This window comes from Vigna unguiculata, chromosome 1, assembly GCF_037176805.1.
Source record: "Vigna unguiculata cultivar grain cowpea cultivar isolate G323 ecotype 2 chromosome 1, ASM3717680v1, whole genome shotgun sequence".
NCBI classification, from domain to species: Eukaryota; Viridiplantae; Streptophyta; class Magnoliopsida; order Fabales; family Fabaceae; genus Vigna; species Vigna unguiculata.
Genome location: NC_140792.1, coordinates 7,928,670 through 7,949,785, shown reverse-complemented (window position 1 = coordinate 7,949,785; position 21,116 = coordinate 7,928,670).

Sequence of the window (21,116 nt, the reverse complement as noted above, 5' to 3'; positions counted from 1 at the left end):
AACTTAGGTTTGTTTTGGGGAACTCCACTTGATGTCACGGTGAGATGCTGTGGCAAAGTTATTCCCACGTGTGGACTATCAGGTGGTAGCCTGTAGTCGAAGGGGCAAGTAGACACTTGTACAACAAAGGTCGATCATTGATCTCACCTAAAGGGTATAAAGAAGATAGATGTCTAAAGGCAAGTGTTGGAAGTGAAGGAGTAAAAGAAAAGGGGGAAGTGTACTAACCCGTGTTTAAATTTGTTGAGGTGGTATTTATTATTATATTGTTTGGTTTTATTTGTAATACGTATTGATACGACTTATTTTATTTGTGTTGGCGCATTGGACTTTACGTTTTAAATTTTCCTACGACTTTTGGGAAATTGATGATTAATAAATAAGGTTGTTATTTTATTTATTTTCTTATGTATTTTATTAAGTAATTTCCGACTAGGACGTTACAAAAACTCCCTTTGAAAATTGGAACTTAATGGAAGGAATTGGTGAAGGATTGAACACCAAATTCTTAACAATTAAGCCCCTTTTTGCTTTTGAAACGATCTTTAACTCCACCACTGGTGATTGTATTTCAAGCTCACTCTCTTGTGTTATTTTCTCTCTTTCCTCTAAGTCTTTTCTCTCATTCTCTTCTTTTGCTTTTCTTAGACTCTCTTTGTTAGCCTTTTCTTCCTCATCTCTTTTCTTCTCAATTCTCTCATTTTCCTCTTATTCTCTTTTAGCACAAAGCTTCTCATGCTTTTCTTTTTCTCTCTTCTTTTCATACTCTCGAAGCTTTTCAAGTTTTGCTTGCTCTCTCTTATATTGTTCTCTCTTTGTTTGTTCACTTAAGAGCAAGTCCAAATTGTGCTTAAAATCCTTTTCTAGTATAGAAAACTTAGCAATGTTTTGGATGAATGCATCCCCTATGTCAATGAAGTCTTCTATCCTAGCTTGTTGCTCTTTAGTGATCCTAAATGAAGGAGGAATGAAATGTTTCCACATGCATATTTAATTCATAAAATGTATTGATGCATGATTTTCTCCCCTTTTTCACTCTATATTCCCTCTCTTACCACCACTCATATGCACGTCCTACAAACCTAGATGTAACATGCCTAAGAATGTCTATGTGACTATATTTACTAAACATTGGTCGCACCAATTTCTCAGTATCCCACATCCAATCTCTAAATGATATTGGTCATATATCTTCCTAAAAGAATGGAATGTCACTATGAATGGTATGATGCAACTCATTACTACTATGCCTATCTATATGCATACGGGTAGAAGAAAAACTCATTTTGAAACACTTTTGGCAAAACAATTTTTTTTTCACAAAGAAGTTGATGAATTTCTAAAGAGAAAATAATGGAAAAGATTTCTAGAGATACTCCTAGGAAAGGGAGGTGAGTCTCGTGGACAAACTTAGAAACCAAACCTTTCTTAGCAAAAGATCTCTAAATTTCTTTCAAAAAAATTCTCAATAAAAGTACAACTGAAAACAAATTGTGTGAAAAACAATTGGACAAAGTGTGTGAACAGAGTGAAAACTTAAAGACCAAAAGAAGGTCAACTAAGTGTTAAACACATAGCACCTAGATATCACGGTGACCTAAAACATAAATGGCAAACACACAAATCACACAAAACTTGGACATTGAAAACATAAAAATATAAAACATAAAGACTGAAAACATAAACTAGATGAAAAACCGAAGTGAAGATACAAGTGACCTTTGGAACCCTTTGAACCTCACACTAAACACGCTTAAACTATTACAATTAAATGCTAAGGATGGGATTGCTCTAAAGCATTTTCGCACCTAAGCCAAATGAGCAAAAACAGCAATTGAAAAAGAGATACAACCCAAAAGACTGTGATATGAAAACAACAAATCACAAAATAAAGGAATGATATGCTATGTCTCTCTTGGTCCAGCCTCCAAAACATGTCTCCCTCAAGTGTTTCTTCCATTTTGATGCTCTCAAGTCCCAGCTCACTCCTTTTTCCTCTCGGCAGTTGAGTCCCCTACAAATTCCTCACCACTCCACTACTCTCGTAAGAGGCTTCACCTACAAGGTTGCAAAAAATAGTGAGATTGGAGAATCCAAAATAGAATAGGAGCAAGTCAAGTTGCTGCGTGAGAGTAAAAAGAATCAAGAAAACAAGAAAAGCTCAAATATGAGGCAAGGACAACATCAAGTGATGGATGTAATAGACAAACTCAAAGGATGGCCAACAAAGATAAGCAAGAAACAAGCTATCAAAGAAAGGAGGCACACAAAAGAGAACTGATATCGCTGTCGTTAGGCGATCAAATTACCACTACTTTAGCAACTTCAGTATTGCCAGTTTGTAGTGAAGAAAATAGTTAGGGTTAAGATAACCCTGAGTCGTCTCACAACGAATACGGAATTGATCTCAAATATTTGATTCTCAAAAATGCAATTTAAAACTAGCAACTATAAAAATAGGGGGGTTTTGATATGCAAAGAAAATGACACGGAAGATTGTAAACACAGTAATAGTAAATAGGTCAATTCCACTGCTTTTTCTAAATAAGATTCTTCATTGGTTATCTAGAGATTATTGTTAAATTAATTATTGTTGTTGATTTACAAATAAATCAATGTAAAGACTCAATTCATTTGTTGGCATCCTCATTTTTAATCAAAGTACAGTCTCAATTAAAAGTGAGAATTGTTTAGATTGTCCATAGTAAATTTAATCAAAGTACAGTCTCAATTAATTTTACTATGCCTAATCATGTCTATTCCTTTGTTTCTTTACCAAATAGAAAACTTAATTAATCAAAGTAAAGTCTTGACTAATTTTAGTTAAAGTAATTACCTCTAATCAAATTAAAGTCTCAATTATTGGCTAAAACTTATTTAATCAAATGAAAGTTTCTAAACAAAATCAAAGTAAAGTCTCAATTTAATTTAAAAACCTTTTAACTCATATGATTAGCATGCATGTAGATTTAAAATCATTATTTTCTATTCGATTAAGAAGCAAAGGACATAGATAAACGAAAACCACAACAATAATCAAAATAACAAAACATATAAATTCATCTAACCTCAGAATCCATTTAAGAAATTACAGTGGAATCAACCCTAAAAGCTTAGCCCTCCATGGCTTTGATGGAATACATGATGATATGAAAGAAAGAAAATAAATGAAAGAATGAGAGATGTGGTGGAGACGGTATCTGCCAAAACCAGAGAGTTCTAAGTGTCTAAGCTGTAAGTTGTAAATTGTCCGTCACTCTACTCCCTTAAGTCTCTTTATATAGGCTTCCACTGGACTTTGGACTTTATCTGTCAGTTGCTAAATTCTTTCATTTTTATTTAATTAATTAGCAACTCAATTTCTGTCCAATTTCCAATTCTGCCCCTCTCATTTAACCATATTTGCAGTTTTGACCAGAGTTGACTGCATACTTTGACCAGTTGACCAGTTGACCAGAGTTGACCAGTTTGACTGTCCTATCAGATGCTGACACGTGGCAGTGCAGATTCTCTCTCCAGAAATTAGGGTTTCACTCTCACACTCTTCTCCCTCCCTCGTGACGGCGCGGTGCTCCGACGTGGTGGCTGCTCCGGCGAGCGTGGCGGCACTGCTGCAGCTGTGATGGAGATGGCACGGTGGCGCGGTGGCGCGGTGGCGTTCTGGTTCGCGGAGGTTGTGTGCGAGGAAGAAGAACTCGCGCTTTAATGGAGGAAGATGATGGCGGAACAAGGTTGTGTTGCGGAGGCGCGCTGCAGTTGCGCGAACGGAGAGAATGGTTGTTGTGGTGGCCGGCGAGACGTGAAGGTGCGGTGGAGATGGCGATGGCGCGAAGGAGGAAGATGGTGGTCATGGAGGTGCTGTGGCGTGGTTGCGGACGAAGATGGTGGTGCGGGAACTCGTGGTGGTCGGAATTGCGCAGGTCGCGCTAGCGGTGTACTCGCGGCTGCCATGGATCTGTGTGTGTGGAGCGCTGCAGCATTTTCCAGCGAAGAGGACGGCAGGGAGGTAGTTGCCGGCAATGGTGTGATGGTGATGCAGTGGTGGCCGGCGAGGTGAGGAGGTGCGGTGGCGGCTGCCATGGTGGTGGAAGGAGAAAAGAAAATTAGGGTTAGGGTTTTGGGAGATGAAGATGATGACGTGGCAGCCTTCCATTAGACAGCTTGTTAGTGCAAGGATTGTTGCCACGTGGCTTGCTTTGGTTGCCTAATTTTAAGAGGTGGGGATTGCCACATGGCATGATCTGGTTGAGTGGAGTTTAAGTGGTAGGAGGGGTGCAACTTAGTGAAAACTGGGGGTGCAGAACAGGTTTTTGTGGTCCACTTTAAAAGGAGTGTGCAAGTAAAAACTGAGGGTGCATTTAGCTCCTGATTTATTCTTTTTCAGAATTTCTTGATTTTGGACTTATTTTGTAACTTTGAATATTTTAAAATCACACTATTAATTGACCAAAAATAAATTTCAGCTGCATTAACAAACGTTAGAATATCCAATAATATTTTATGCAACTAAAATCAATTTTTACGCCACTTTTACCAAACTTACTCAATAAATCCAATAATCACAAATCTCAATTAAATCAATCTTTAAGCACAGAAAATTCAATTAAATCTCCAAATTTAAATATTAAATGAGGGCAAAAATTTGAACTCATCAAGAACCTAAGGAATGTATCTAGAGTAAGATGAACAAAAGTAAAATCAAACAAGACTCAAACAAGTTGAATCAAGAGCACATGCAAATTGAAATTGAAGATGATAGTAGTATCTGTGTGAGTTGTGCAACACTCTTAGCACACTAAGGAAGTAAACAAATTCTAGTGTCCTGCAACACTTTTCATTATTATTTTTTTTCTTTTTTATTTGGGTTCAGATTTGTTTCCTTTTGTTCGGCATAATCTTTTCACTGATTTTCTTTCTTTTCGTGCAACTCTTAAAGACTTTAAGAACAACTCACAACAATGTATATGTACTACTTCCATTTTAGTGATCAAATGCATGTAGCAGAGGACAAATGATCCAACTTAAAAACAATGATGAAAAGCACACTAGAAAACAAGGAATTCACAAGAAACTCTTAGCTAGCGCAGAACAATGATCAATATGCAGCAGATTTGAATCAATCATCAACACATATCACAAAAGGTGCAGCAGTTTAAGTCATTTGACAATCTCAAAATATGAACATGTGTGATCAAAGAAATAGCAACAAAGTAAACTGATAGGCCAGACACATCAACAAATATCAATAGACAGTAGACGTCATACCTCTACTGTATTCAAATGGACCAGAAGAAACAAATAATGGAAACAGTTTGAAGGACAGTAATATGATAAAACAGAAACTGCTAAAACAAAAACTACAACTAAAAAATTACATGGTAGAGCTGAATGGAAGATACTATCAAAGTAGTGCAGCAAAGGAACAAGCTGAGGCATCAAATTGTGTTAGGCAACAACATCTACAAATATGATTGAACAAAAGCAATGCTCAGATAGTAAGGCAATTAATAACAGAATATGCATTGCAAGTAAAAGCTGCTTGGTCCAATTAGAAACTATAGGATTGAATCAATGACAATGGTACAAGACTCACAATACTATGCTAATCACAGAAAATAAGAAAATGTGACTTAGCTTTCAAAGAAAAATATCCTAATGCAGTTTTCAATTCAGGTTCAGAGATGAACAAGAATTTACTGCAAGCAGTTGGATATGGATCAAATTCGAAGCACAATGACACAACAATGGTGATTGGACTACAACATGCGAATTTAACACATGTATACAATCTGTTATACTTGCACAGTCAGAAGTTAATACAATCAACAAAGCAATGCACCAATTATTGAAATTCAATTTCATAGAATTTTTTTTTGAAGGTAACTGACATAGAAAGAAAGACTATCACTGCCTATGCAGTGATCTAAGCAATACTGAATGTCCATGTGAACAATCTAAACAAAGTCAGATATATGATTAGTTCAGGGGAATACAACAATACTATCAGCACAATCCTTGGCCAAAAATTGCATTGCAGAAACAAAACAATAGTAGAGTCAAACAAAACACAAAAATGCAAGAAAATTAGCACGAACGAAACAACATGCACGAATTAAATTGAAACAGTTAGAATCATGAACTGCTAAAAATTGCTAGTGATCTATTAGCAATTAAAGAACTACACAAAACATAGAAACTACGCATTGGAATTAAAACATATTCTGAACAATGACAAAACACACAATAGACAAAACACAGTTTAGGTACACATCTATGGAATCAATGACATACAAAGCATTTAACATGACCTAAGACAAAACATGATTCGAAAAAAAAATTAAAGCTAAGTAATAAAACGAAATTAAACCTAAGACATGCATTTGAACGACAGATTAGGCAGCTTAAAACATGATATCATCAGTATTGATTGAAGACAATAAGAACAAATTTAAGGAATCAATTTCAGCAAAAAATTCAACACATATTGAACACCAGAGATGCAAAAACACAATCAATCAGGAAGAAGACGGAAGGAAATAGTGAAGAAGAAAATGAATAGAGATACTCATCTTTGAAGACCTCTTCGCTCCAAGCTCGAAACCTGGCTCTGATACCACTTGATGAGGCTCCTCCGTCGCGATACTCGCCGAAAAATATCTTCAAATGGCGTTCCACAAATTGAATCTCGTGGAAGGCGACAGAAGACACATCGCAAGACTCAGTTATAGTGTTTATGCTCAGTTCTCTTTGGCTTCTCACTAGCTTGAGAAACCCTAAGAGGTAAAAACCTAATCTAGTGTTAGGGTTTGAGTAGAGATGAAAGGGGAGTGTTCTCAACCATGTTTTAACATTCATCTCAGGTACCATTACAATGAAACGACTTGCCCTTTATAGAAGAGAAGCAACCAGAAAACAAAAAGAAGAAAGGAATGTCATCTAACAAGTTCCTAACGGCGAGAGAGAAGAAAGAGAACCCTAGGCTAAGGTTTTGGTATTGACGGTGTTATAGAACCCTGGCCTAAGCTATGAAACGCGTAATTTGTGATGTAAACGTGGTCGCTAACACTATGCCGTGAAGCTGATGGCATAAACTGCGTCAAGCAAGTAATGGCAAGAAACCCTAGCACAGGTTGGGTTTCAGCAATGAAGGGAAAACATCCCTGGGTTGAACGCGTGTGGTATATGGACTTCAGAATGACCAGGCTAAGTCTTCACTATGAAGGAGATTGGGCTTTTCGGCCCATTAGAGAAATGTTGGAAAGAATAATGGCACATTGCTGAACGAAAGCCAAATTCTGCATTACGCTTGCAACTTTCACTCTCCATGCCACATGGGCTGATGATGGGTTGGTGTGGATAAAATTTGGCCGCAGGCCCAATGTTAATTGGCAGCTTGAAAAATGGCCCTCTGCACCTCTCCCTCTACCTGTCTCCCCCATTCGTCTCCCTCCGCTCGTTTCTGAGTCTTGGGTTCTTTCTTCGCTTTAAATCAATAAGCCATTCATTATTCACGATTTTCTATTCCATATTCCATCTTCCACTCATTCACATTATGTTTTGATTTTGATAGTTGAAGATGGATTCAAGCAATAGTTGTCACAGTTACTCCAAGCACAAGAGGGATGGCGAGGATTGGGTCTTTAACGAGTAGAGGAAGGGTCGGGAAAGTTGGAAAAGAGGTTGAAAGAGAAAAACAAGGAGTGTGCTTTTGATGACAATAGAGATTGTGAGTTACCTAGACATGGTTATGAGAGGATGGACAAAATTCAAGCGTACTTAGTCAATGTTGGTTATATTGTTTGAAGAGAAGTGATAGAGGTCGTACCCCACAAAATTAAAACAGATTAAATGCAGTATGTTAAAGTTGAACCAATTCGTCTCGCAATGACCAATGTTCTTATTCAAAGCTTCAATTTCCAGATTCAAACACAACACTATAACACAAGGGGGGTTGGCAGATTCAATTTCAACACAACACAAAATTTAATTCACAAAATTGCAGAGAAATTTAACAGTGATATGAGAATGCAATGAACCCTAAGTAATTAACATGGATTCATTATGTCATTAAGCACAACAAGTTTCAGGCAGTTAACACCCACAGATTGAAGCAAGTTATGATAGAACCATAAACATTAAGCATGAATACGAGCCATTAATGTGCACACATGAATTTGAGATTAAGCATGCATCAAAAACGTGTTTATCATCAAAACGCAACTTGAAAACATATGCAATTCCGAATACAACCCAAAAATGACCAACAATCCCGTGGTCTCATTTCAATTTTGTCAAGGAATCAATGCAAAAAGCTTAGCTAGACGTGGAAATGGATCACACAAGTCCTTCAAAACGGGATTCACAAAAATAGGGCATCAAACCCTAACTTACAAATTCTGCAAACACGATTTCAACATCAAAAGACAAATTTTAGAGCATCAATTGAATGAAAAACGCTGTTATGCTATAAAAACCGAAAACCCTATCAATGGGTGTTTTTCCAAGTCAATACAATCCACAAAATGAGATGCCTAAGCTACCAAATGAATTCAAAATGTAAATACCACATTGGGTACATAAAGGCTAGTGGAATGAAGGAAAATAATGACTCATCAAGAAGTGAGGCTCCAACACCAAATCTTGCTTACTTTGACTGGACTGGTTAGGGCTTTGACTATCTTCATACTCTAAACTTTCAAATCTCCACAATTTAATTTACTCAAGATGTTGTGTTCATTATAAGTAATGCTATTTCACAATTTTTCATTTCGAAATCCTTGTGATTTTGATAGTATTTTTAGGTTGTGAAAGGGATATTTGATTGAATAGAGAAAATTGTGGAGATAGTAGAATGTAGAAGTTGTAGTTGTAGTAGTGAGTGGTGTGTTAGATGTGGTCTTAGTTCTTGTCATTCATTATTAGTAATGCTATTTCACAATTTTCATTTCGAAGGCCTTGTGATTTTAATAGTATTTTGAGGTTGGGAAAGGGATATTTGATTGAATAGAGAAAATTGTGGAGATAGTAGAATGTGGAAGTTGTAGTTGTAGTAGTGAGTATTGTGTTAGATGTGGTCTTAGTTCTTGTCATTCATTATTAGTAATGCTATTTCACAATTTGTCATTTCGAAGGCCTTGTGATTTTGATAGTATTTTGAGGTTGTGAAAGGGATATTTGATTGAATAGAGAAAATTGTGGAGATAGTAGAATGTGGAAGTTGTAGTTGTAGTAGCGAGTATTGTGTTAGATGTGGTCTTAGTTCTTGTCATTCATTATTTGTAATGCTATTTCACAATTTGTCATTTCGAAGGCCTTGTGATTTTGATAGTATTTTGAGGTTGTGAAAGGGATATTTAATTGAATAGAGAAAATTGTGGAGATAGTAGAATGTAGAAGTTGTAGTTGTAGTAGTGAGTGGTGTGTTAGATGTGGTCTTAGTTCTTGTCATTCATTATTAGTAATGCTATTTCACAATTTTCATTTTGAAGGCCTTGTGATTTTAATAGTATTTTGAGGTTGGGAAAGGGATATTTGATTGAATAGAGAAAATTGTGGAGATAGTAGAATGTGGAAGTTGTAGTTGTAGTAGCGAGTATTGTGTTAGATGTGGTCTTAGTTCTTGTCATTCATTATTAGTAATGCTATTTCACAATTTGTCATTTCGAAGGCCTTGTGATTTTGATAGTATTTTGAGGTTGTGAAAGGATATTTGATTGAATAGAGAAAATTGTGGAGATAGTAGAATGTGGAAGTTGTAGTTGTAGTAGCGAGTGGTGTGTTAGATATGGTCTTAGTTCTTGTCATTCATCAAATGGTAGAGTACATAGGTATTTATAGACCTATAGACTATTCTTGAAAGTGCTAGCCACAACTTGTGTGGAATGTTCTAGATTTTTGCCTATGTAGAATGTTCTTGATATTTTCTTCCTATCTTAGGCTTTTCTACTTTGTTTTAGAACTTTCATTACATTTCAATACTTTTATCTTAGGATTTTCTAGAATTTTCATTACACTTAATAATTGTTGATTGTACTTCTTCGTTTCAATAATTGATCCCAATAGTTGTCTGCAGTATACACTATTAAGGTGCGTAATTTTAAAATACATGTGACTCATTGGTTTAAGTATAATTTAGAATTTTTGTTTTTTTTTTCGTAAAACATTCTTTTACATATTTGCAGGCAAGTTGAAGTTGCATATTTATTACCATTATTTGATTATTCTCTTAGGTGAGGGATAACATGCACATTGTTGAAGTAGTCTTGGTAGAATCAGATAAGCAAGTTGTTGCATTTGCATATGCATATTCTATGGGACCTGATTTTGCTAATGTTTTTCTTTATCAATCTTCTATATCTCTAGGTGTCTTACCGAGTTCATTTTCCATGTAAGCAATATCTCTAGCGTCAGGTTTATTTCTTCTAGATAAACAGGCTTCAACAATTTCTTTTGTTGTTATTTGTGTTATACTTGGCTGGCGATTCTCAATCTTGGCTTTCCCTCAAGTAATAATATATTCTCTGTCTAGAAAATTCAAAGTGGTACTTATTGCCACGACGATCACATCAGTTGTTCTTCTTGTAAGTTGGAATCCTCCCCTAACCTATAAATTTGTTTATACCATATAATGTTGTATAAAATATATAACTTTTCTTGCATCATATGAAGTATGAGGTTGTTAAATTTCATATGTCGTGTCCTTCACAATTACAACATATTTTAATTTATTTTTCGTATAGGTATTGTCATTAGTTACAGACTTTTACTACTATGGAAAATGGACTTCATCTGTCTTGAATGTTTTAATATACAACGTAGCTGGAGGTGGTGAAAGCCATTTGTACGGGATTGAATGTAACTTCCCAAATCTTTTTCGTAGAAAATAATACATACCAATGTTTTATAATAGTGACAGTAAGATACCAAATTACTTGAGATGTGGATAGATCTCTATATTTCTGATATGTGAGTAGAAAACATCTTCTGGATTTCTCCTTTGCTAATTGTAGGTTGCCAAAGTTATGAGACCAGTGGCTCTTTGTCTTATACTATATGCCTCCTATGCCCGTACATTTTCTTTGATTCATAGTTACTAATGGCATACCCCCTAGTATGACCAAGAACTTTCATGAAGAGATAGAGTCATCTTTGTAAGGTGAAGCAAAGCTATTTTCTTTCAAGCCACAATGGAGTATCTTTAGTAGATTAGGAATATTGAGGCCTTGTATTAAGGGTCAATTAGTGTAGGGTTTTAAAAACAATCTTGCTTATGTAGGGAGTATCATATGCATCTAGCTTAAGCAATCCTTTGATGTTTAGTTAAGTTAACCCTAGCTTAAGGTAGAGGACGTCCCACACATACCACATTGTAAAACCTTTAATGGAGAGTTCTCTTACATAGGTAGTTAAGAAGTGCCAAAAATCAGTAATTTTCATACGGAATTCTGGCACATCTTCTTGTAATTTGTGTTTATATGATATTTTATTTTCCTTGATCTAGGAAAAATGAACTTCAATCACATGTTTCCAAGTTTCTACTTAAAAAAAATCATTTGATCCCTATTTTGTGTATTTTTCAGGTAAATTAGGGTAGGGGAGGAAAGAACTTAAGAAGAGTAAAGGAGAAATCAAGAAATAGAGAAAAAAGGAAGAACTTGTGCTGTAGTTTGCTCAAGTCAAAGCATTCTCACTCAAGCAAAAGGAATCTCGCTCAAGCTAAAGTAATCTTGCCCAAGCGATACACTTGTTGCCATTCTCGCCTAAGCGATAAGAACTCTCGCCCAAGCGAGAGCTCGAGCATAGGACAGTGAACCTTACCATCATTCTCGCTTAAGCGAGAGTATTTTAGCTTAAGTGAGAATACCTTTATTCCGCATGAAGTACATTCTCCCTCAAATGAGACTCAAGCTTAAGCAAGAGCTCGTGCAATATATATTCCCTGAGTTCAGAAAGTGATGAGGCGGGAATTAAACTCAAATCAAGTTGTGGAGGAGGACGAAAGGCAAAAGATCCACACTTTCTTGGGTTTTCTTCCTAGCTATTAGGATTTTAATGGCTACCATGCGTGGCTAATCTCTTCTCTTGGGATTGAATGTAATTGATTCAAACTTGGATGTAATTTGGTGATATTTGTATATAACATTTCTATTTCTACCCAAATTTGGTATTATATATTGTTATGTTCTTAATGCTTGATTCCATCTGATCAATAGATTCTTGATTGTGATTTTTAGATTTGACTGAAAAGTGTTTTTGAAAATCTGATTTGAACAATGATATTTGATATATTACGATGCTAGGAATAGATTAGAATATATTAATTGCTTATAAAACTTGAACATAATGCTATATAAATTTGTTGAATATGTGTAGAATCAATATTCAGGGGATTAATCTTACGAATTTTATACGTGAAGAATCATCATAAACGATTTTTGGGTTGTACATCAATATTGGTATTTTTAGATGTTATATATTTATACTTATTCAGATTACAGACAAGTTAGAAAGATGAAATTCAATCAAAGTTTCTTTTACTGAACTTTTTCTAAACTTTCTGCTTTTATTGTATTATTTTTACGCAAAATTAGTACAACAATCCATATACTCATCTTTCTACATTCTATGAATTGATAGGAACCACGAGTTTTGAAAAAGGAGATCTTGACCATGTATATATGCGTTTGTTTCCTTTTTCATTGGTAGGAAAAGCGAAGGAATGGCTTAAGCACATCCAAATCAAAGTTTGCACAACTAGAAGATGTAGAGGAGAAAGTCATGAATATATTTTTTCCACCTTCTCATTACATCAAAGCAAAAACTGATATTTCAACTTTTAGGAAAGGACCAAATAAGTCATTCTGTGAAGTTTGGCAACGATTTAATTCTTTATTAAGGATGCCCAAATCATGGATTTGAAGATATTGCTCAATTAAATATTTTATGCATTTATCTGAGGCCTGATACCAAGATGATATTTGATGCAGCAATTGGTGGAATAATGATTAATGTAGATGTAGAGCAGCCAACAAGAATCATTGAGGCATTAACATCTACAAACCATCAAGCTTAACATAATAGGCAAAGTGTCCAGAGGAAAGGAGTGCTTGATCTCAGTACCACAAATGCAATCTTAGCTGACAATAAAATTCTGACTCAACAAATTGAAGCATTAAGCAGATGTCTAAATTACCTAAGCAGTTACAAGTTGTACAATCTTCTCCTAGTCATTAAAATCCCAAGAGATGTGACTTTTGTGGGGGCGATAATCCAAATTGTTATTGTTCTTATCAGAGTAGCTCACAAGCAGAAGTTCAGTACGTAAGTTATCAAGGAAGACCAACTAATTTCTCAAACAATAATAACTTTTTACACGGGTGAAGAAATAAACAAAATCAGAATTTTGGATGGAAACAAGATGATGGTCCTTCAAACAGATAACTTCCTTATCAACAACAACAACAAAATTATCCTTTTGTGCATGACAGAACAATCAAATTGGAGGATACTCTAGAAAAGTTTATGCAAGATACTATGACCAATCAGAAAAATACATAAGCTTTAATTAGAAATCTTGAAACACAAGTGAGACAGTTGGCTACACAACTATCAAATTAGGAGGTAAGTCATTTTTCAGCCAACACTCAGTCTAATCCCAAGAAGCAATGTAAATCAATTACTACCAGGAGTGGTAAAATTGTTGGAAGAGTGATAGGAGACAACCTAGTTGTGGAGGAGGAAGTATTGGTGGAATAGAAAATGAAAGAAAAAAAATGAGTGTGAGGAAGAGGAAGAAAAAAAATTAAAGTGAGTATGTACATAAAACAGTGAAAGAAAAAGGAAAACAAAAATAAGAATGAGGAGAAAAACAAGGAAAAAGGTGAGAAACAGGTACCACAGTTGAAGAACCTATTGTACTCTCATAATTCTTCCTAAAAGGACAAGGAAAGGTAGATTGCAAGGTTCATGGACAATTTCAAGTGATTTTAGATTAATATTCCTTTTTTGGAGGCTGTGGAGCAGATGCTAACTTATGCAAAATTTATCAAAGAGATCCTAATAAAGAAAAAAAAAGATTTTCTGAAGAAATAGTGGAGCTTGAAGCAGGGTATAGTGCTGTAATTCAAAATTCATTACGTTAGAAATCCAAGGACCTTGGGAGCTTCACCATTCCAGTCACAATGGGAACATTGCTAGTGGGTAAATCATTGGTTGACTTGCCTACAAGTATAAATTTGAAGCCTTTCTCTATGCTATGAAGAATAGGAGATCTGCAAGTAAGGTCTACAACGATGACATTATAGTTTGCTGACAAATCTATGAAAATCCATATGGTGTGGCAGAGGATGTATTAGTTAAGGTTGACCAATTCATGTTCCTAGTTGATTTTGTGGTGATGGATATTGAGGAAGATATTGAAGTTCCTCTGATACTGGGGAGACCTTTCATGAAGACAGTTAAGGTCATTATTGACGTTGATAATGGCAAATTAAAGGTCAAAGTGCAAGATGATGAAGTCAACTTTAATGTATTTAAAGCAATGCAACACCCTAAAGACAAGTACGCTCTACTTCAAAATGGATGTGATAGATGAAATTTTTCTATCAGTGAGGAAGGAATTGACAAAGGCTAGCCCATTGGAAAAATCCTTAATTGTTGTATGTGATGATTTGGAGGAAGAAGATGAAAGGAAAGTTAATGAATACTTAAAAAATCTGAACTCAATAAAAGAAATTGCATAAAATGAAATAGAAAATGAGAAGTTGCAGTAAGAGAATAAAATTGAAAGTCAGAAGCTAGAGTTAAAGGTGTTGCCTCCTCATTTAAAATATGTTTTTCTTGCAAATGGAGGTAACAAACCAGTGGTGACCAGTAATGCTTTAAAGGGTTCTAAAGAAGAAAAGATGATCTTAGTTCTTAAAGTCAATGAGGGTGCAGTAGGTTGGACTTTATCTGATCCCAAAGGAATAAGTCCATTCTATTGTATGCACAAAATTCACCTAGAGCAAGATTATTGTTGGCAAAAGCAATATAAGTCTAAATGCTGAAGCAAGATTTTGATGATGATAAAAGAAGCCATGAAAGCCATCTGGAAGCAAATATGAAGACCATGTGTTATAGTGTTTAAAGCTATCTTGTAAAATGTAATTAGATTAGTTAGAATCAGTATTGTACAAGAAAATTCTGGTGTTTCTCGAAAAATCAAAGTGATACTCGATTAGCACTGGAATAATCGATTATCTGCTCAAAAATTTGTTTTTCATAAACCACATTAGAATAATCGATTATCCTGGTCAGTTGAGCGCTACTGTTCAACTTTTTGACCTAATTTCTGGAACCCCTATTTAAGGGACATGAGAGTTACTTCTCAATTACCTTTTTGAGAAGCTAGAGTACTAGTGCTGTGAATGCAAGAGAGTTCTCTGAGTGTTCTCAATAGAAGCTTTCAAAAACCTAGTGTGGGTAGAGCGATAACTTTTCCTGAGAGGTGTTCTAGGAGATTGAGTGCTGCTGCTGTTGCTAGAAAAGCTAAGGTCAAAGTTCTCTGTGTGATTCAGAGAAAGGTGTTCATCTCTTGTGTGATTCAAGAGAGGTTTTTTCTTTCCTTACACTCTTAATATCTGATTGTAAATCTGTTACTTGTTAGTGATTTAGTTAATCTCGTTTTTGAGAGATTAACAACTGGATGTAGGGTCTTTTGATCCGAACCAGTATAAATACTTGTGTTCAATCTTCTTCTCTATCTCTTTATTTCATCTATTATTGTGTTCAAAGAAATTAATTATTGATTTAATTGATAAATTTTGGAAAAATTTTAAAGTATTAATTTTATTACTTAAAACCAATTCACCCCCCTCTTGGTTTTTTGTCCACACGCTCAAACATTCCGCTGCGCGATACCAACAATTGGTATCAGAGCTTGCTTTGATAGTTATTCAAAATTTTCGAAAATGGTTGGACAAAATCAAACTTTTGCTGAGGGTCTCCTTTATTTACTGGTGAAAATTATCCTTTCTGGAAAGTCAGGATGCAAAATTTTCTAGAATCTGTTGATAGAGGTATTTGGGATGCTGTTCTAAATGGTCCATTTGTTCCTGTTAATATTGTAAATGATGTGCAGGAACCAAAGCCATTTTCGCAATGGACAACAGACGAAAATAGAAGAGCCTAATATGATGTAAAAGCTAGAAATATAATTTCATCTGCCTTAACCCTAGATGAGTTTTATAGGATCTCAGTCTGCACCAGTGCACAAGAAATGTGGGAAATATTGCGTGTAACCCATGAAGGAACAGACGATGTGAAAAGAGCACGCAAGAACTCCTTGATCCAAGAATACGAAATGTTTCGGATGCAACAAGGAGAAACTATATACGATGTGCAAAAACGATTCACACATATCGTTAATCATCTCACAGGTTTAGGTAAAACTTTTGACACTGATTAATTAAATATAAAAGTTCTTAAATCCTTGAACAGGACTTGGCAGCCGAAGGTGACACCCATCACGGAGTCACAAAATCTTGCGACAATGACAATGGAGGCTTTATTTGGAAAGCTGAGAGAACATGAGCTTGAACTGGGTAGATTAAATGAAGAAGAAGATATAGGAAGAAAGAAGAACATAGCCTTTAAAACTGAAGTGGTTAAAGGCAAAAGGCAAAAGGAAGAAGAAGATTCGGATGACGATGAAAATCTTAGTCTTATGACTAAGAAGTTTACAAAATTCATGAAGGCCAAAGGTAAAAATCAATTCAAGAGCAACAAGAAGGATAATCAAGGATCATCCTCACATTTCAAATGCTACGGATGTGGAGAATCTGGACGTGTCAAAGCTGGTTGCCCAAATTCAAAGAAAAGTGAAGAAAAGAAGGGCAAAAAATTCTTTAAAAAGAAGGCATACATAGCATGGGAAGACAATGCCTCAAGCTCATCAAATTCTAGCGATTTTGAAAATGAAGAGGCAAATCTATGTTTGATGGCTAATCATGATGATTCTAACAGTGAGGTAAATTCTACTTGCCACGAAAATGACTATGATGATCTGTATGATACCTTTCAACAATTACTCATTAAATCTAGTAAATTGGATACTGCTCATAAAAAGTTAAAATCTGATTTTAAAGATTTGCAAAGTAAATTTGAAAAATCTCTTGAAGAAGAAGAATTTTTGAAAAGTAAAATTTCAATTTTAGAAAATAAAGAAAAAGAAACTGTTGAATGTGCTTCATGCAAAAGTTATATGTTTGATATATGTATTTTGGAAAAACATCTTCAAAATGCCTTAGAAAATAAAAATTGTGAAAAGTATAATATCAAGAAAAACCCAAATAAGACCAAGCATGCTCATAATCATAGTTTTAAAAATAAAACTAAAAGAACTCATAGAGTTTGGGTAGAAAAAGGAACATATAATTCTATGAATACATATACATGTACTGCTACATGTTTTTATTGCATGAAAAAGGGTCATACTTCAAACAAATGCAATGTCAAACATTTTGGTGTTCCTAATAAGAAATATCATTAGGTTCCTGTTCATAAGTAGATATTTTTATTCTAACCCCAAGGACCCAAACAAGTTGTTGGGGACCTAAATAAATTGTTTCCTTATTTTGCAGATGATTTCTAAATCCAGAAGATCAATGTGGTATCTCGACAATGGTTGTTCAAGACACATGACTGGAGATAAAAAGAAGTTTAAGAACTTTAAAAAGAAGGAACAAGGATTGTCACTTATGGGGATAACAACAAAGGAAAAATACTTGGAACAGGTGATGTAGGTGGAGGAAATACATTGGAGATCAAGGATGTACTGTATGTAGAAGGACTAAAGCACAGTCTTCTCAGTATAAGCCAATTATGTTATAAAGGACTCAAAGTAATATTTGAGAGTGATTACTGCACTATTCATCAAAAGGACTCCAAAGAAATAACCTTAAAAGGTATGAGACACAATAACATTTACTTAATTGATCTTGATACTGCATCATTTAGTGATATAACTTGTTTGGTTGTTAAAGAAGAAAATCCTTGGTTATGGCATAAACCAGCTGCTCATATTAACATGCAACAATTAAACAAACTGATTTCTAAAGAATTAGTAATTGGATTGCCAAAAATAAAGTTTGAAAAAGATAAACTATGTGATGCATGTCAAAAAGCAAAACAAGTAAAATCTTCATTTCATTCAAAAAATGTGATTTCTACATCAAAACCTTTAGAACTTTTGCATATGGATTTGTTTGGTCCTTCAAGGACAAAAAGCTTTGGAGGAAATTATTATGCTCTTGTTATTGTTGATGATTACTCACGATATACATGGACTTTCTTTCTCACACTAAAAAGTGAGGCATTTAAAGCTTTTAAAAAGTTTGCAAAAGCAGTTCAAAATGAAAAAGATTTGAAAATTAAAGTTTTAAGAAGTGATCACGGTGGAGAATTTCAAAATGAATTATTTGAAAACTTTTGTGAAGAAAACGAAATTATGCATAATTTTTCTGCACCTAGAACTCCTCAACAAAATTGAGTTGTAGAAAGGAAAAATAGATCTTTAGAAGAATTAGCTCGCACATTGTTGAACGAATATAATATGCCTAAATATTTTTGGGCTGATGCTGTGAGCACAACATGTTATGTATTAAATAGAATGCTCATTAGACCAATTTTAAAAATTACTCCCTATGAATTGTTTAAAGGAAGAAAGCCTAATGTAGCACATTTAAAAATATTTGGATGCAAATGCTTTGTTCTAAACAACCGAAAAGAAAATTTGGATAAATTTGATTCTAAAGCTGATGAAGCTATTTTCTTAGGATATTCATTAACTAGTAAAGCCTATAGAATTTTTAATAGAAGAACCTTGAATATGGAAGAATCTGTACATGTTGTTTTTGATGAAATTGTGGACCTTGAGGAGAACCCTCTTGAGTCAAGTAAAACAAATGCAGGTGATGAAGAATATTTTAAAGAAGTTCTTGATGAGATGTACCTAAATGAGAACCCATTGACTGAACCTGAAGATCTTTCCAAAAGTTGGAAATCACCTAGAGGATTGTCTGTGGAAAATGTCATTGGAGATATATCAAAGGGAGTAGTTACTAGAAATATGTCAAATTTCTGTATGACTGTTGCCTTTGTTTCACAGATAGAACCCAAAAATGTAGAAGAAGCTCTTCAAGATGATCAATGGTGTATAGCAATGCAAGAAGAGCTTAATCAATTTGAAAGAAATGAAGTTTGGGAACTCATTCCTAAGGAAGATTCACACCAAGTCATTGGAACAAAATGGGTGTTCAGAAACAAGCTGGATGAAGATGGAAACATCACTAAAAACAAAGCTACACTTGTAGCAAAGGGGTACAGACAAGAAGAAGGTATAGACTATGATGAGACTTATGCTTCAGTTGCCAGGTTAGAAGCTATACGTCTACTTCTTGCCTATGCTTCTCTCATGAAATTTAAACTATATCAGATGGATGTCAAAAGTGCTTTCCTAAATGGATTTATAAAAGAAAATGTGTATGTTGAACAACCACCTGGATTTGAAGACTATAATTTTCCTAATAACATTTATAAATTAAAGAAAGCATTGTATGGATTAAAACAGCACCTAGATCTTGGTATGAACGATTAAGTACATTTTTGTTAGAAAATGATTTTGAAAGAGGTAAAATTGATTTAACCTTGTTTATTAAAAGAGTAAATGAGCACATTTTAGTAGTTCAGATTTATGTAGATGACATAATATTTGGGTCTACTGATAGTTCACTATGTAAAGGCTTTGCAAGCATAATGCAGGGAGTATTTGAAATGCCAATGATGGGAGACTTGACATTCTTTTTGGGTCTTCAAATTAAGCAAATGGAAAATGGACCTTTCATTTCTCAATCTAAGTACTATAAAGAAGTACTTAAGAAATTTGGAATGGATACTGCTAAGGAAGCAAGTACTCCTATGGGAACCTCCTGCTATTTAGACAAAGATGAATCAGGAATAGAGGTAAATCAAACTATGTTTAGAGGCGTGATAGGATCTTTGTTGTATCTTACTGCTAGTAGGCCTGACATTATGCAATTTGTATGTGTGTGTGCTCGTTTTCAAGCCAATCCAAAAGAATCACATCTTACTACAGTAAAAAGAATTTTAAAATACTTAAAAGGAACTGCATGTTTTGGACTTTGGTATCCTTCAGGAGCATCTCCTAATTTGATAGGCTATTCAGATGCTGATTATGGTGGTTGTAAAATAGATAGAAAAAGTACCAGTGGTACTTGTCACCTCTTAGGTAGTTCATTAGTCTCTTGGCACTCTAAGAAACAAGCTTGTGTGGCTTTGTCAACTACAGAGGCTGAATACATAGCAGCTGAAAACTGTTGTGCTCAAATTCTTTGGATGAAACAACAACTAGAAGACTATAATATCTTTCTAAATCACATACCTCTGAAATGTGATAATACCAGTGCTATTAATTTAACCAAAAATCCCATAATGCACTCTAGGACAAAGCACATTGAAATAAGGCATCATTTCCTAAGAGATCACATTAATAAAGGAAATTGTGAGATAGAATACGTAGATACAAAGCACCAATTAGCTGATATCTTTACCAAACCTTTAGTTAAAGATAGATTTTATGAACTAAGAAGAGACTTAGGCATATTAGAGATCTCTTAAATTGCCAAAAACTCAAATTCCTTAAAAATCCGAAAAATAACGTCAATAATCGATTATAAGTGTCAATAATCGATTATCAGACACTCTTCAAAAATCCCAAAACATACTGGAATAATCAATTATTTTGGGTAATAATCGATTATCCTAAAATTCTCAACCTTAAAATTCAAAAACATTTTGTAATAATCGATTATTTGGGGCCATAATCGATTATCCTTAATTTTGAGCCAAAAATCAAAAAACTCACTGGAATAATCGATTATCACTTAGGATAATCGATTATCAGCTCGTCAGACTTCATATTTTGCCCAGTTCATGAACCAATAATCGATTATCACCTTAGGATAATCGATTATTACACGTCGTTGGACCAACAAATTTCAAAAACTAGTCGTTGCAACGGCTAGATTTGCATCAAATTGCGTGTATATGGCCGTTGG